Source organism: Cryptomeria japonica, chromosome 9 (genome assembly GCF_030272615.1).
Source record: "Cryptomeria japonica chromosome 9, Sugi_1.0, whole genome shotgun sequence".
NCBI lineage: Eukaryota > Viridiplantae > Streptophyta > Pinopsida > Cupressales > Cupressaceae > Cryptomeria > Cryptomeria japonica.
The window spans coordinates 585,592,905-585,610,215 of record NC_081413.1 but is presented as its reverse complement, the minus strand read 5'-3'; positions in this window follow the sequence as shown (position 1 = coordinate 585,610,215).

The following is a 17,311-nucleotide window of genomic DNA, read 5'->3' as shown; positions in this document are numbered from 1 at the left end:
GCCCACATGCATATATACAATATAGAAAACACGACATGCACACTGACAAAGGAGAATCACGATGTTCCCTATCTCACCAGAGTGAGTGAAGGAAAATTGTCCCCTTGCATCCAATACACTCGCAGACATGCAACATATAATTACACATTGCATAGATAAAGTAAAGTGTCAGTACATAGCAATAATCCATAAAATGCCATAAATCACAAGTACTGAAATACTGCAAATAAATTATGCATCTCATATCTAGATAAAGCATGAAATAATGTCATATAAGTATGAATAACACATCATGGTAATGTATCCACTGAAGGTAAACAATAATAAAATATGAGTCTAATAAGTTCAAATGAGAATGGGTACTACATTCTCCCCCCCAAAACTAGGCTTACTCCTGGAAGCCTAAAATAAATAAGAATATAGCTCTCTCATCTTCACTGCATCCTCCCAAGTCATCGAGGTCTCATACCTTGATAGCATCATGATGTTGTGAAGAGATAGACAACCCAACAATGAAATCCATGGAAACGATATCCCATTTCCAATCCGTTATCAAATTAGGTTGTAAAAGCCCTGCCAGGTGTTGATGCTCTGCCTTCACTCGCTAACATTCCAAACATCTCGACACAAAATCAGAAATGTCGCGTTTCATACCAACCCAATGATAAACCTATCTAAGATATGCATGCATCTTCTTGACACCTGGATGTGCCAGTAAGGTGCATGATGGGCCTCAGTCATGATCAAAACGTGAAGATCCTCTTAAGGAGGTACATAGATCCATCCAAGGTGATGAAGAAGTCCATCTGCCTCAAGGTTATATCCAGAAAATCTATCCTATAAAGGCCTTCCAGACTCTATCATGGCTCTAACATCCTGATACCAAGTATCCTGAGAAAGAACTTCAAGAATCCTCCCTCTCAAGTCTACTCCAAGGGACAATGCTAAAACTTCATGCTGCCTAAGACTCAAAGCATTTGCCACCACATTCTCTTTCCCCTGAATATAACGAACCTCAAAATCATACTCGCAGACGAATTCCATCCATCTCCGTTGTCGAGCATTCAAGTTCGGCTGTGTGAATATATACTATAAACTGTGGTGATAACTATGTAGCTCAAACTGATGCCCGTAACAGGAAATGTTGCCATCTAACCAAAGCATGAACTATAGCTACCAAATCTAAATCATGAACTGGATAGTTCAACTCATGGTTCTTGAGTTTACGAGACACATAAGCAACCACACGTCCATCCTGCATAAGCAATGCACCTATACCTTCGAAAGAGGCATCTGTGCATACCATAAAATCTCTCGATGGATTAGGAACTGCCAAAATTGAAGCACTGACAAGGAGTTCCTTCAAGGTCTGAAAAGCTTACTCACACTACTCTGACCAAACAAACTTCTTCCCTTTCCTCTAAAGAGAAGTAATTGGGTGTCCTATCTAGGAAAAGTCCTCAACAAAGTGACGGTAATATTTGGCCAAACCCATAAAGCTTTAAACTTCAGAAACATTGGTCAGTGGTGGCCAATCAACAATGGCTTGGATCTTTGAAGGATCCACGAATATACCTTCTCTCGAAACCACATGACCAAGATAGTTCACCTCAAACTGGAAGAAGTCACACTTTGCCAAATTGGCATAAAGCTGATTCTCCCTCAAGCACTGCAATACCTAGCGTAGGTGACCCTCATGCTCTTCCATAGTTCTAGAATAAATCAATATGTCATCCAAGAACACAAGGACAAAATGATCAAGGTAGGTGCAAAAAAACCCATTCATGAGGCTCATGAAAACTAAAGGTGCATTCGTCAACCCAAATGGAACCACTATGAACTCATAGTGACCATAACGAGTACAAAACACTGTCTTATGAATATCTATATCCTGAATGTGCAACTGATGGTACCCAAATTTCAAGTCAATCTTAGAGAACACCTTGGCTCCCTTTACTTGATAGGAAAAATCATCTATATGAGGCAATAGATATCGATTCTAGATGGTTACCTTATTCAGTTGTTGGTAATCAATGCATAACCGAAGAGAACCATCTTTCTTCTTAACGAAGATAACAGACGCACCCCAAGGAGAAACACTAGGACGAATGAATCCCTTGGCCAACAATTCTTCTATCTACAACTTCAACTCACTCAACTCTTGAGTAGTCATCCGATATGGAGCTCTCAAAATAGGTTCTGCACCAGGAACCAAATCAATGCGAAAGTATATGTCTCGCTTTGGAGGCATACCAGGAATATCCAATGGAAACACATCAGCATAATCTCGAAGAATAGGCTGACCATCAAGAGTGATTTCTCAACTCTCTGACTCATCCACATCCTCAAAAGTAACTGCAAAAAGTTGACACCCTCTATGCATGCACCATTTAAGTTGCATAGAAGAGATCATACGTAGGGATATCGGTCTCTGAACTCCAACAATCTCTACTTCCCTGCCAAGGTCATCTAAACACTCCACTGTCTTCTTGCGGTAGTCTACACAAGAACTGTGAGATGAAAGACAATCCATCCCCAACACAACTCCATAAGAACCCAAAGGAATGACTTGAAGGTCAACTGAGGTAGCTATGGTTCCTAGGTCCAACTCACAACTAGGAATAAAGGCATCTAAAGAAACACAAACACCTGTAGCCAACTCTACTTGCCACCTATCCTCCTACTTAGCAGACGTGAGTCCGCACCGCTCCACAATGGATGAATAAATGAAAGAATCCAAAGAACTAGAATAAAAAAGTACAGAGATAGGGATTTCACATAACACACCTATTGCCTCAATAACTATACCCTTATGATCAGCCTGGCGGTCATCCACCACAGAAAACACTCTATGGGATCTACCTGCATCTCCCACTATAGGCTCTGATGTTGCTAGCCTTTGACTACCTATATGGTGGAAACATTGAGGGCACTGCGTGGCTATGTGACTAAACTACCCACAAGAGAAGAAATCTCCCCTACCTAGTCCTCTATTACCTGTCGTCCCACTAGACTGCTGGAAACTTCCTCGGCTAGGAGCGTGAGATGCACTCTGCGAGGACTGCCTTGAAGGGCCCTGTTTGCCCCTCTGTCAGTTCTTGTTCTTCTTATATTGAGAGTTTCCACCTTGCTGGCCCTGGAATAGTTTTAGTTTCGATGGTTGCTGCTGCTGCTGCTATCCACCCTTAGCAGGTGCCTGAGGAGTCCTAAATGGTGTAGCTAACTGGGACTGATTCCCATGAGCTCTGTTCCCACTGGAAGGTGCACTCCCTATCTGCACACCTGACTAACAACCAAGTGCATGGCTAAGGTTCACCTCAACCAATTTGTCTTTCTCCATGGCTATCTCAACTGAAGGTGGGTCAAACACCCTCACTCCTCCACTAATGCGGTCATTCAAACCTCTCAAGAAGTTTTGAACAAGCATAGCCTCATCATTACCAATCCTGACATACTGTTTGAGCTCATAGAACCTATGCTCATATTGGTCTACTGTCATACCATACTGACGCAAATCATAGAATTCATCTGCGTGAGTCTGCCTCCACTGGGGTGAGAGAAATCGTGACTTGAATCTCTCCAGAAATAGCTCCCATGTTATGGTGTTAATGCACACACCGATCTTCTCCTCCTCTAGTCTCCACCAAATTGAAGCAAAACTATCGAGACACATAATTGCACATCTCACCTTGGTGTTGCTACTGTATGGGAACATAGCGAAACACTGAACCAAACCAATAAGCTAGGTCTTTGCCTTGAGACCAATACCCATACCATCAAAGAAAGGAGGGTTGGACCTCATCAAGTCCTTTATGTGACCAAAAGAAAGTGGATCTCGGTTAGCTAGAATCTCCCTCCTCTTGGGTGATCTCTCTCTCTCTCTCTCTCTCTCTCTCTCTCTCTCTCTCTCTCTCTCTCTCTCTCTCTCTCTCTCCTCTGGAACCTGCTCATATGACTCCTCAACTTGAGCATGAATAGGCTGATCAACCTCAGGCCTGGGGCCTAACCTGGCCAAAACCTCCTAAAACATCTGTCTCATCTCTTCCCTTTTGGGAACCTGCTCTCCTACATGTTGTGACTCCTGATGAACAGACTATTCCAGCTCAACACTCACATGAGTGGGTGGTGGTGAAGGACTGTGACGGTTAGAACCACGGCTCCATCCTCCACCTATGCCTCCTTTGCGACCACCTGTATGACCACCTCCCCTAGCTTTCCTAGCCATGACCTAGCACTAGAAAAGAGAAAACGGTTCAGATGTACATCAAGGATAAGACAAGAAAAATACAACCATTAAGACCTAATCAACAAGCTCAAACTGAATAGGCTCTGATACCAAATGTAATGCCCCGTCGGGAACCCTAAAGGAAAACAACACAACTAGGCAACTAAACAGTGATTTTTTTTTTTTAAAGATTAAGTGCATTAATTATAACAATAACACGTTTAATAACACAACGAAAGTCTAACACATGATTTCCTAAGGGTTACCAACAAAGAGTAATTCACAGATTATATATATAGTATTTTTGTTGTTTTTTTCTTTTCTTTTCTCATGTTAAATAATTAATTTTCTAAACAAAGAAAATAAAGCAATACTTTAATTCTAATTTATTCTTTTATTTATTTATTTAGTCTTTTATTCATTTATTTATTTAAAATTATAGGGAACAATAGATGAAATTAATCTAATTTATTTTTCACTAAAATTTAAATAAGATATAATTCGAATACAATGCAACTTGCAATCTAATTTAATAATTTCTTTTAATTAATTAAATTTAAAATCTCAATGCATAAAATACATAATTTCAAAAATACCAACTATGAGATAACTCCATAAATTTAATTAATTAATTAAAATGACTAAACACACAAACTAAGCAAACCCCAAGCAAAGACTCATAATAAGGTCAAATGGCAAAATACGAAGGCCAAACAAACTGATAGGACGACCAACTACGACACTCCTCCACTTCCATTGGACAAATATAAGGCATGCTCAGACCTATAAAGCCAGGTGGAGACGATACCTTGTACCTACCCGGTACTTGTACCTAGAATATCCTGCATCACAGAACCACAAATGAATATATACAATATAGAAAACACGACATGCACATCGATGAAGGAGAATCGTGATGTTCTGTGTCTCACCAAAGTGAGTGAAGGAAAATCATCCCCTTGCATCCAATACACTCGCAGACATGCAACATATAATTTCACATTGCATAGATAAAGTAAAGTGTCAGTACATAGCAATAATCCATAAAATGCCATAAATCACAAGTACTGAAATACTGCAAATAAATTATGCATCTCATATCCAAATAAAGCATGAAATAATGCCATATAAGTCTGGATAACACATCATTGTCATGTATCCACTGAAAGTAAACAATAATAAAATATGAGTCTAATAAGTTCAAACGAGAAGGGTTACTACAATTCACATCTATTGAATTTAACAACTATTGTGAGAAGAATGGGATATGGAGACAGTTGTCTGCACCCTGGACACCTCAGCAGAATGGGTTTGTCGAAAGGAAGAACATAACTATCTTGGATGTAGCTAGAACTATGATGATGGAAGCTAATCTTCCTCATATCTACTAGAGAGAAGTTGTAAATATGGTGGTAAACACATTCAATAGAGTTCATATCAAATGAGATATCGGTAAGACACCTTATGAGTTATGGTTTGGTCATACACCGACAGTTAAGCATTTCAAAATCTTTGGTAGTAAATTCTATATCAAAAGAGATGATTCCATTGGAAAGTTTGATCCTAGATGTGATGAAGGAATATTTCTTGGTTATTCTAATGAAAGAAAAGCATATAGATGTTATAACAAAATATTGCAGAGAATTGTGGAGAGCACAAATTTCAAGGTGCATGAGCAGAACAAAAGTCAAATCAAATCTTATGAGAGAGAACCAGTAGTGGAAATGATCATAATTGAACCAGTAGCACCTACACTAGAATAGAATGTTGAACCAGTTACTCTGATAGTATCAAAAAATTCAACAGTAACTGAAGATCAGGAAAGAGGAACAGAAAATCAGAAGACTCTTGGGTATGTAAGGTTGAACCATTTAGAAGATCAGATCATTGGAGACAAAAAGAAAGGAGTGATGACAAGAAGAAGGTTGGTAGTTGATGAGGTATGTTTTATTTCTCAAGTTGATCTGGCATAAGTAATTAAAGCTTGTAAAGATGAAAGTTGGATGAAAGCTATGGAAGAAGAATTAGATCAGATAGAAAAGAATAACAAATGGATTTTAGTTCCTGGGCCTAAAAATAAGAATGTTATTGGAACTAAATGGGTTTTTAGGAATAAATTGAATGAGATGGACAAGTTGTAAGGAATAAAGCTAGATTGGTTTGTAAAGGATATTGTCAGAAGGAAGGAATTGATTATGGTGAAACCTTTGCATCGGTAGCTAGGATTGAAGATGTGAGATTATTTCTTGCTTATGCTACACATAAGGACTACAAGGTTTGTCAGATGGATGTTAAGTGTGCACTTATGAATGGAGATCTTGAAGAGGAAGTTTCTATTGAGAAACCTGATGGATTTTCACTTTTAGATGACAAAAACATGGTTTGCAGGTTAAAAAAAGCTTTATATGGATTGAAACAAGCCCCTAGAGCTTCGTATGCAAGACTGGATAAATATCTTTTGAAGCTTGATTTCACTAAATGTAATGCTGACAGTAATTTATATTATAAGATCATTGATGATGACATATTGATTATTGAAGTCTTTGTTGATGATATCATTTTTGGAGGAGAAGATAAGTTGTGTATAAAATTATCTAATAATATGAAGAATAAATTTGAGATGTCTATGATTGGGGAGATGAAATTTTTCTTAGGTTTGTAGATTACTCAAACTAACAAAGGTATTTTCATCTATAAAACTAAGTATGCTAGAGAGATGTTGAAGAAATTTGGTATGGAAAATTATAAACTGGTTAGTACTCCTATGGTTACAAGTGAGAAATTGACAAGGAAAGATGCATCTACATCAGTAAATCTTACTAGGTACAAGTCTATGATTGGTGGTTTGTTATATCTAACTTAGACTAGACTAGATATAATGAATGAAGTTTGTATTGTATCAAGATATCAGATTGATCCTAGAGAAAATCATGAGAGTGAGGTGATAATTATTTTTCAGGTATTTACAAGGAACAACTGAATATGGTTTGTGGTATCCTAAAAATGATGACTTTACATTATGTGCATATATAGATGCAGATTGGGCTAGAGATGTTGATGACTGGTTGAGCACATCCGGTGGAGCTTTATTTCTTGTAAAGAAACTTGTTTCATGGATCAACAAAAATTAGCCATGCACTTCTTTATCTACTGTTGAAGCTGAGTATGTTGTTGTTGCTACTAACTGTACATAAGTTCTATGGATGAAGCAAATGTTGAAGGATATAAAGACAGATTGTAATGAGTTGGTAGTTATTCCCTGTGATATTGATATATCAAAGAATCTGGTATTTCATTCTAAGACAAAGCACATATCTATCAAGTATAACTTTTAGAAGGAGAAGGTGGAAGAAGTCAGACTGGTTTATGTGAACATTAAAGAGTAGATTGCAGACATTTTCACTAAACCTTTTCCTAAAGAATCATTTGAGTACTTTAGAGACAGACTAGGAGTTTTTACCCCTCTGGTAGAGACTTGAGTGATACTGATTGGCATCAGTTCGGTATGCATTATCAGAGCTATTATTCATTCCAGATTGATGTGGTGGTGCTACTACTCAGGGGGAGTAGTCAGTTGTAAGATTCAGAGGATTTATGATATTTCTTTGATGTTTATGTCATATTTCTGGCATTGATGTCAAAGGGGGAGAGATATATGTGAAAAATAGAGCTTAACAGAATATTAGTCAATGGGGGAGTTTGTTTCAGAGCCTCATTGATACATCATTTTGTGGGAGATTGTTGGTTGTCTTCCATAAGGGGAGACTTGTTTTGCATTTCTTGGCACTTGGATGTTTTTCACATCTAGTGATGCCTTCAATGCCAAAGGGGGAGATTGTTGGCATTTGGAAGAATTGATTATATGTTGCATTGATGTTTTGTCATTGATGGCAACACCAGTTATTTTGGTTGTTTACCAGTTTCTGGTTAGTTCCGGTAGAGCGATTGGTTTATGATATTGATCTGGTATGATTTGGTATGTTTTGGTTTGTGCAATTGGTTTGGATCTATCATTCATGTTATTCAGATATGTATCAGGATCAATTAATTTGATATTTGATGAATCGGGATCTATCATTTGTTCTAGTAAGCCTTTTGGTCATTGGTAAGGGTCTTACTTGCAGAGATTTGTTGAAGATATTTTGATGCATGTGATAAGTGGTGTTTTTGTGGCTTCTAGATGGTTCACAAGATTCTATTGGTTACCTTATTCATGTTCCAGTTCATCGGTGGTGTTGGATTTAGTTTATGGTGACCTATTTTGGGTTCGGAATTATCTAGGTTATGATCGGTTTATGTAACATGTTGGAGGATGTTCTTGATGCATTACCGACGGGATTTAATAATTGGTTTACATTGTTTTCGGCCTAAGCCAACTTGGCTTATCATTGGATTGTGGGTTTATGTTTTGAAATTATTGTATTATCTTTTAGGTGGTCGACCTAATTGTTTAGGTCCTGGGTTGGTATAAATATGATGTAAGATCTCTTTGTAGATTATGGTATATGGGCATATGAAATTATGTTTATCTGTGTGCAAATAATTTTGTAATCATATGCAGAACGTTTGGTAAATCATAGGTGATCGAATTGGGTTTGTAAGAGAGGTTTGAGACCTCCGGTATTGAGCTTAACTAGAACTGTACTCAAGCATAGGAGATGTTATACTTGCAGTTCAATCTTTATTCTGGATTGTAGTATGGATTTATTTTGTAGTCAGTGAGGCTCCTTTTTGTGATGACCAGTGCACTCTAGGTTGTTGGCCTTCCTACATGTGGAGGCTCCTCATCTTGTAATCACATACTTAGTGCAGAAGTATTATCTGACTGTCAGCAGGCTTCTCACCATGGTTTTTCTCTTTACCAGTTTTTCCACATATAGATCTTGGTGTCATGTGTTTTGGATGGATGGTAACTGTTCTATGATTTATGTTTATTTTTAATTGCTATAATAGTTATTCTGGTATTTGGTTTATGCATTCTAGTATTGAGTTTATGTGTTCCGGTAATAAGGATTTGAATGCTTAAAGTTTTGTAATCCGGTGACAACTGATTCACCCCCCCCCCCCCCTCTTAGTTGTCCTCTAGTTATTTGAGATGTCTAACATCATGCATATTTGAATCTATCCTTTTCAATGAGGGTTTCTAATCAGATTTTGAAAGATTTTGAGAAGTTTTGTTGTCCTTTACTTGACCATCTAAATCTACACCTTTGCTTTCAGATTTGAATATGTCATGTAGTGATTCATTATCACAAGTATTTGAACTCTGCCCAGCTCCAAAACCCACACCACTACCATTATTGGACCGTCTTTGTTTGCTTAGCATGTCTTCTAATCTAGTATTTTCATTTTTTTCTAGTTTCTTTATAAACTTTATAATTTAAAACTCTAAATTTTTACACTCTTCATCCTTGGATGTCAAATCAAACTTTGTTACTTCTACCATTTTCTTTTGCTCTTCAATTTGTTTCAAATCAGCAACCATTTGTTTCCTATCTTTGGTTTTGTTAATAAATATTTCCTTCTCTTTCAAAGCTTGGTATTTTTGAATGTTTGCCTCCTTCTTTATGTTGGAAACAACAAGGAAAATTGAGAGGGGGGGTGAATTAGTTTTCACCGAATTAAACAAATTAAACACAATTTTAGATTTGATCAACAGTAGTAAAAAGAAAGAAAACTAAAATTATAGCAATACACATAACACCAATATTTTGATATGGAAAACCTGGTTAAGGGAAAAACCATGGTGGGAACCTACCCACAATAAGAGGATACTCTGTAGTAGTATGTGAAAATATTACAATGTGGAATGCACATGCATTCAGGAACACTACCTAGAGCTCACTACTCAAATTACAATGACCCAGAAGGTTCCAACCCTCAGATAAGGTTCACTACCTTGCAAAGAAATTTAAACTACAATCCGACAAAGATGAACTACAAAAATAGCATCTACTAATGCCTGATGATAGTTCTGGTTACGCTCATATGTTTTCCCTTCACCAATCTTTCTCAATACACCACACCGAAAGATGAAGTCACGTGATCGCACATACACCACTCTCTAATAATGTAGACTCAATAATCACATATGACCGAACCACCAATAACACCCATTTATACAAATCATCAACCTTGACTACAAGGTCGGCCAAACCCTTAATGCCTAATTACAAAATTACATCATATGATACATAAATCAACCACATGACCAATAAAATATCATAGACACCATTCATGGACCTAAATCAACTCCTCAAATATGCACTGCCACCGTAAATCTCGCCAAGATCAATGACAACACATTACACCACCAAAAATACCGCATAACATGAAGAATATCACCATACCCATAATATATTCAAGAACACACACAATGATCAATAAAACCATTAGAACAAATAGGACATGATTAGGAAACACCAACAAACATGTTATAACTATCCACAATAGCTACACCAACATTGCTTATTCAAATCTTCATCGATCAACACGCTAACACTCAAGAACACTTAACAACAACAACTCCAACAAGAAAGATAACTTGTGGAGAATAAAATCATGAACCATCTGAAATTAAGATACACACAAACATCCCAAACACTCTCCAAAATCGACAATATAAGATATAATCATACCGGAGCACAATTGAACAAACACCAGAACACTGCAACACTAAATATTAAAAACCAATCTACATACTGGAATCCTCAACTTGATCAAATCATCACATATCATCATGGAATCAATAAAGAATGAAGTATCTCTAATTAATTCAGCATAACAAATAGATAAACCAACCAGATCAACTCACTGAAATCATCGGATCACCAAAAACAATTCTCTGCAAGACCAAAACACAGGAATATGTTGACATCAATGACAACAACATATCCTAGCAGAAACAATATCCAACAATCTCCCCCTTTGGCATTGATGGCAACATATGAGTGTGAAATAAATCAATGCAAAAGAATAAATCAACATCAGAAAACTCCCACAAACTCCCCTTTGTTGTTATTTTGGTATGGTTTTGTCATTGATGTCAACACCTACTAATACACCTACTTTGGAGATCTAGCAACATTCACCGGCAAGCAAGTAAATTATGCAACAGTTACTGGTATATGGTTCACCAATAGGATATATTGTTCACTGGTACCTGGAATGATATGGAAGACACTTGGTAATGTCGAAGACATTGTGTGGATACTTTGTTTTGAAGAAATAATCATTGGTATATTCATATTTGCATATTAGCTTTTACTGGCAAATAGGTCTAGGTTATCTAGGGTTACATCGGTAGGTTTATCTTTTCCAGATCAGCATGGCACGCTATGGATATGATTTATTATTGTTATAAATGCATTAAGCTGACATGTTCAATTGGTTATTGCATCGGATATTATATTGTTTGTAAAATGTTTTTATTGTAATATCTTGTAGAGCCGACCTACTAAAATTGGTCTTAGGGTATGGTATAAATGTAAGATCTTATTTGTAAGATCAAGTGTGGAATGCAAAAAGAATTAAGTGAAGGTATATGCGAGATCAAGTAGGGATATACACGAAGACATCATTTGAAGGTGAAGTTAGGTTTTTGTAGAAGCATATCAGCATTACACCAGCATTGAATCCAGCATATGAAGGTGCTATTTTGAGCAGTACATTCTTATTGGATTTAACCATCCAACTATAGTCAGTGTGACTCCCATTTTATGATTGAGCAGTGAGCTCTAGGCTATTGGCCTTTCTGCATGTGCAGACCCCATTTATGTACACATATTATTTGCATTAGTATCATCTGATTATGGGTAAGGTTTCCCACCGTGGTTTTTCCCCTTATAGGATTTCCACGTACAAATATTGGTGTCATGTGTTGTGGATGACTTTATGTTTATGTTTCATGCATTAAAATCCTTACCGGTATAGCAATTTAATGTTAACACTATCTACCAGCATACTTAACTGGTTTATCAGTATTAAGCATTAAGTTGGTTAATAAGTTTTTGGTTCAAATTTATTTGACAACTGATCAGCGCCCCCCCCCCCCCCCCCCTCTCAGTTGTCTCTGGGACCTAACAATTGGTATCAGAGCTTAGTCCTCTTTTGCAAAAGTTTAACAACTTTAGGAGATCCAATGTCTACTAATTATTTCAAGAAGGATAGTCCTAAACTTGATGGAACCAACTATGGGATATGGAAGATCAGAATGGAGACACATCTGAATTGCATTGGTAAAGACATCTAGGAAGTTACTAAGAAAGGTTATACTACTGTTGTAGTTGGTCAGACTGCTCCAACTACCTTAGCTAAAGATGAAGAAAATGATTGCAAAGCAAGAGAAGCACTTTTGAGCACATTATCAGACCAACAAATCATGGGATTATCAGATAGGTCTACTGCTAAAGCTATTTGGGATCATTTGGAAACACTAAATGAAGGAGATTCCACAGTCAAGATTGCAAAACTTGAAAGCTTCTGAGTCAGGTATGAACATCTGAAAATGGAAGAAGATGAAAGGATTTTTGCTTTTATTGAAAGAGTAAATGAAATTTTTTTGGGTATTAAATGTTGTGGAGGAACTCTGAGTGAGGATTAAATTGTTTCAAAAATCTTAAGAGGTTTGCCACCAGCATATAAAATGAAGGTTATTGCTATAAATGAATTGAGAACAATGCATAATACATCAGTAACTAGGGATACATTGATTGGAAAATTTTCAGCCTTTGAAATTGAGGAATTTGGTCCTGTTGCTATAAAGATTGATTTGGCCTTTAAAGCATCAACATCATCTACTCCATCATTTGACAAATCAGACTAGAGAGCCTTTTATGCAAGAGAACTTGAAGAAACCAAAAAGGAGAATGAAGAGCTTGAAGAACTTGAAGCACTATTTGCAAGGAAAATGCCAAAAGGTCCAATTGGAAGTAAATATGAAGGTAAAGCACCTTTAAATGTTTTAACTGCAATAAGATTGGTCATATGGCTTCAAGATGCCCTGATAGACATGCTAGACTAAGAGAAGAAGCTAGAAGAACATACAAGCCTAATCCTGAATATCAGAGATATAGATTTAAAAGGAACAAAGACAAATCTTGTTACATTGTTGATGAAGGTGTGACTGATGATTCTGATGAGGATCCACCAGACAATGGATGGGTTTTTGTTGCTATAACAGAAGATCAACCGGCACCTATTTCTCAACCGGTAGAACAAGCCCTAGCAGCTAAAGTTGAACCAAAGGATGAATGGATTATTGACTCAGGATGCTCACATCATATGACTAGAGACAAAGGTAAATTCTTGAACTTTCAAGAATTCAATGGAGGTTTAGTAAGATTTGGAGATGACAAAGCCTATTCAATCAAAGGTAAGGGTTCAATATCTCTTGATGGTAAATATAACACTAATAATGTCTACTATGTTGAAGGATTAAAGCATAATCTTTTAAGTGTTGGTCAATTAGTTGAGAAGGGATTTCAGTTACAATTTAAAAATGGAAAATGCAAAATCATGAATAGAACTGGTTTGGAAATTGCAACCGGTAATCAGACTAGAGGCAATATCTTTCATTTGAATAATAGTGAAAAGGCATGCTTAATTGCACACATAGATGAAAGTTGGTTATGGCATAAGAGACTATGTCATGTAAGCTTTGATTGCATGGTAAAAATCAGTACTTCTAAGGCAGTTAGAGATCTACCTAAAATTGTGAAACCTTAGAATACAATTTGTAAGGAATGTCAATTTGGAAAACAAGTTAGAGCTAGTTTCAAAAGTATTCTAGAAAAATCCAATAATGCTCTTGACTTAATTCACACTGATTTATGTGGTCCAGCTAGAACTAGAAGCTTACAAGGCTATAGATATTTCATGCTAAGTATTGATGATTATTCTAGAATGTGTTGGGTTACTTTTCTCAGAGAGAAGTCAGAAGCACTTGGAAAGTTCAAACTATTCAAGGCAATGGTTGAAAATGAAACTGGTAAGAAAATCAAATGTTTAAGATCAGATCAAGGAGGAGAATTCACATCTAAGGACTTTAATACATTTTGTGAAGTGAATGGAATCAAAAGATAGTTATCAGTACCTCGGACACCACAATAGAATGGAATTGTTGAAAGGAAAAATAGAACTATCTTGGATGTAGCTAGAAGTATGTTATTAGAAGCAAATCTACCACATGTATTGGAGAGAGGCAGTTAGCGTTGCTGTCTATACATTCAACAAAGTTCACATCAAAGGTGAAACCGGTAAGACCCCTCATGAACTATGGTTTGGTAATACTCCTACTCTTAAGTATTTCAGAATTTTTTGAAGTAAATGTTATATTAGAAGAGATGAGTATATTGGTAAATTTGATCCTAGAAGTGATGAAAGAATATTTCTTGGTTATTCATCTAAGAGCAAGGCATATAGATGTTTTAATAAAAGATTGTAGAAAATTGTTGAGAGTACAAATGTAAAGATTGATGAACAATTCAGAGGAACTTCAAGGTATATAGACTCTAAACCAGCAACAGAAATTGTGACAAATGAACCTATACTGAATCCACAAGTACAAAATGAAGATCTAGTTACCCCGGTATCATCAGAAGATTCCACAATAATTGAAGAACAACAATAAACTAAGACACCCCAGTATGTAAGATTGAATCAATCTGAAGATCAAATAATTAGAAACAAATTTAAAGGAGTTATGACAAGAGGAAGATTGGCAAATGAAGAGGTGTGTCTTATTTCTCAAATTGAACCATCATCTATCAATGAGGCATGTGAAGATAAATTTTGGATTAAAGCTATGGAAGAAGAATTAGGACAAATTGAGAAAAATAATACTTGGACATTAGTTCCCCGGCCTAAAGATAAAAATGTAATTGGAACTAAATGGGTATTTAGAAACAAACTTAATGAAGATGGTAAGGTTATCAGAAACAAAGAAAGACTAGTGTGTAAGGGATATTCTCAAAAAGAAAGAGTTGATTATAATGAAACCTTTGCACCGGTAGCCAGAATTGAGGCAATTAGATTATTCTTGGCTTTTATAGCTCACAAGGATTACAAAGTTTATCAAATGGATATTAAATGTGCATTTTTGAATGGAGATCTTGAAGAAGTAGTATATATTGAACAACCTGATGGATTTTCTTTGACAGATGACAATGATATGGTTTGCAGGTTAAGAAAAGCTCTGTATGGATTGAAACAAGCCCCAAGAGCTTGGTATGCAAGGTTGGATAAGTATCTTTTGAAGATTGGTTTTACTAAAGGAAATGCAAATAGCAATTTATACTACAAAGTAACTGATGATGACATCTTGATTATTGAAGTATTTGTTGATGATATAATCTTTGGAGGAGAAGATGGATTATGTAAGGAATTTCCTCTTGAAATGCAGCAAGAATTTGAAATGTCTATGATTGGAGAAATAAAATTCTTTTTAGGTTTGCAAATTTCTCAGACTGATAAAGGTATATTTTTGAGTCAATCCAAGTACTTCAAAGAATTACTAAATAAATTTGGGATGGAGAACTCTAAACTGGTAAGAACACCCATGTTTACAAATGACATATTATCTCAAAGGGATGAATCTACACTTGTTAATCCAACTAGATACAAATCTATGATAGGAGGTTTACTATATCTGACACAAACCTGTTGGTATTATGTGAACCGGCATGAGCCTTATGTAAACTGGCATGAAGACATAATGATATTGTATGTTGTCATTGATGTCAATATAAGACATGGTGAGAACCAGCACATGTGATAGGTGAAGAGAGAGGAACCGGCATATGTATGAACCAGTTTATATGCCAAAGTGAAGTAGCACATTTGTTCAAGGTGAACCGGCATGTAGTTATGTGAACCGGCACATGGAAGCATTGTATGGTTACCAGTTGGTAGGTAGCTTCCACTTCAGGGTTTCCAGTTGGAGCAACTCAAGTGACTCAATTGGTAATCTTCGTGTGATGAGTTAGCAGTATGATGGAGGACAGATCATGTTGCCACGTAAGCTCTATGCGCGTGAAGGATCTTGCATGAAGAAGACTATTCCTATCCACCTTGGGAAAGTGCAAAGTCTGTCAAACAGTGATAATGCGTGATGGGTTATCAGCCGCCATGAAAATAGTGGATAATAGACAATGGAGAATGTCTTGAGATCAATTCAAGATTGTTGCATTTAATGCAGTATGATTCAACGGTCAGGATCAAACCGTTTGAATTGCTTAACCTAATAGGTTTAGGATTTAGGGTTTTTGCTACCGACCTGTATGTTTCCTATAAGGTCGATGTTGGGTTTCTATCTGAGGTTGTTGGAAAAAGTTGTGAGTGTGTATCCAAGGAAAGTGATACGTGATTCTTGCCAGACCATAGGAGAGAAGAGATACCTGCAAAGTGAATGTGCAGAAGGAAAAGAGGAGCCTAAACGGATCTGCATTAGCATTAAGTGTTGTTAACAGATCATGGTAATACCTGTTGATCTCTAACCACTTCAACAGTTGTAAAATCCCCTAACAGGGTAGCCTTAACTGGATTGATTCAAAATCCCTTAAATCGGGTGGTCTTAACCGACTTGTTTCAAATCCCTTAACCGGGTAACTCGAGGCTAATGAGTTCTGAGAAGCTTGAGAAGCTTAGGAGATCCTTTCAGCTATTGAGTTCTTGAAATCCTCTAACAAGGTGACCCTACCAGGTTTAACTCTTAACTGGGTGATCCCTAACAGGATCGGTTCCTACCAGAACCTATTGCAATGTCCTTAACCAGACAAGGCTCCTAACAAAGCAAACTTCTAAAGAGTTCAAAAAGCAGCTTGTGGGTATTCATCCCCACCGTGGTTTTTCCCAGTTGGATTTCCACATGAAAAATATATGTGTCATGTGAAATGCTTTTGTTTTGTGATGCTTTGTCTTACTTGTTAAGCATATGAAGGTTCTATGTTTTATGCCTGTCTATAAAACACATTGAACTCACTATTGTGAAGATCTGATGGTTAAGTTTACTTATTTATGCATGAGAATATAATGATACTATGGTATTGAGCCAAGAGGAAAGCTTATTCAATGACCAGTTCATGATTG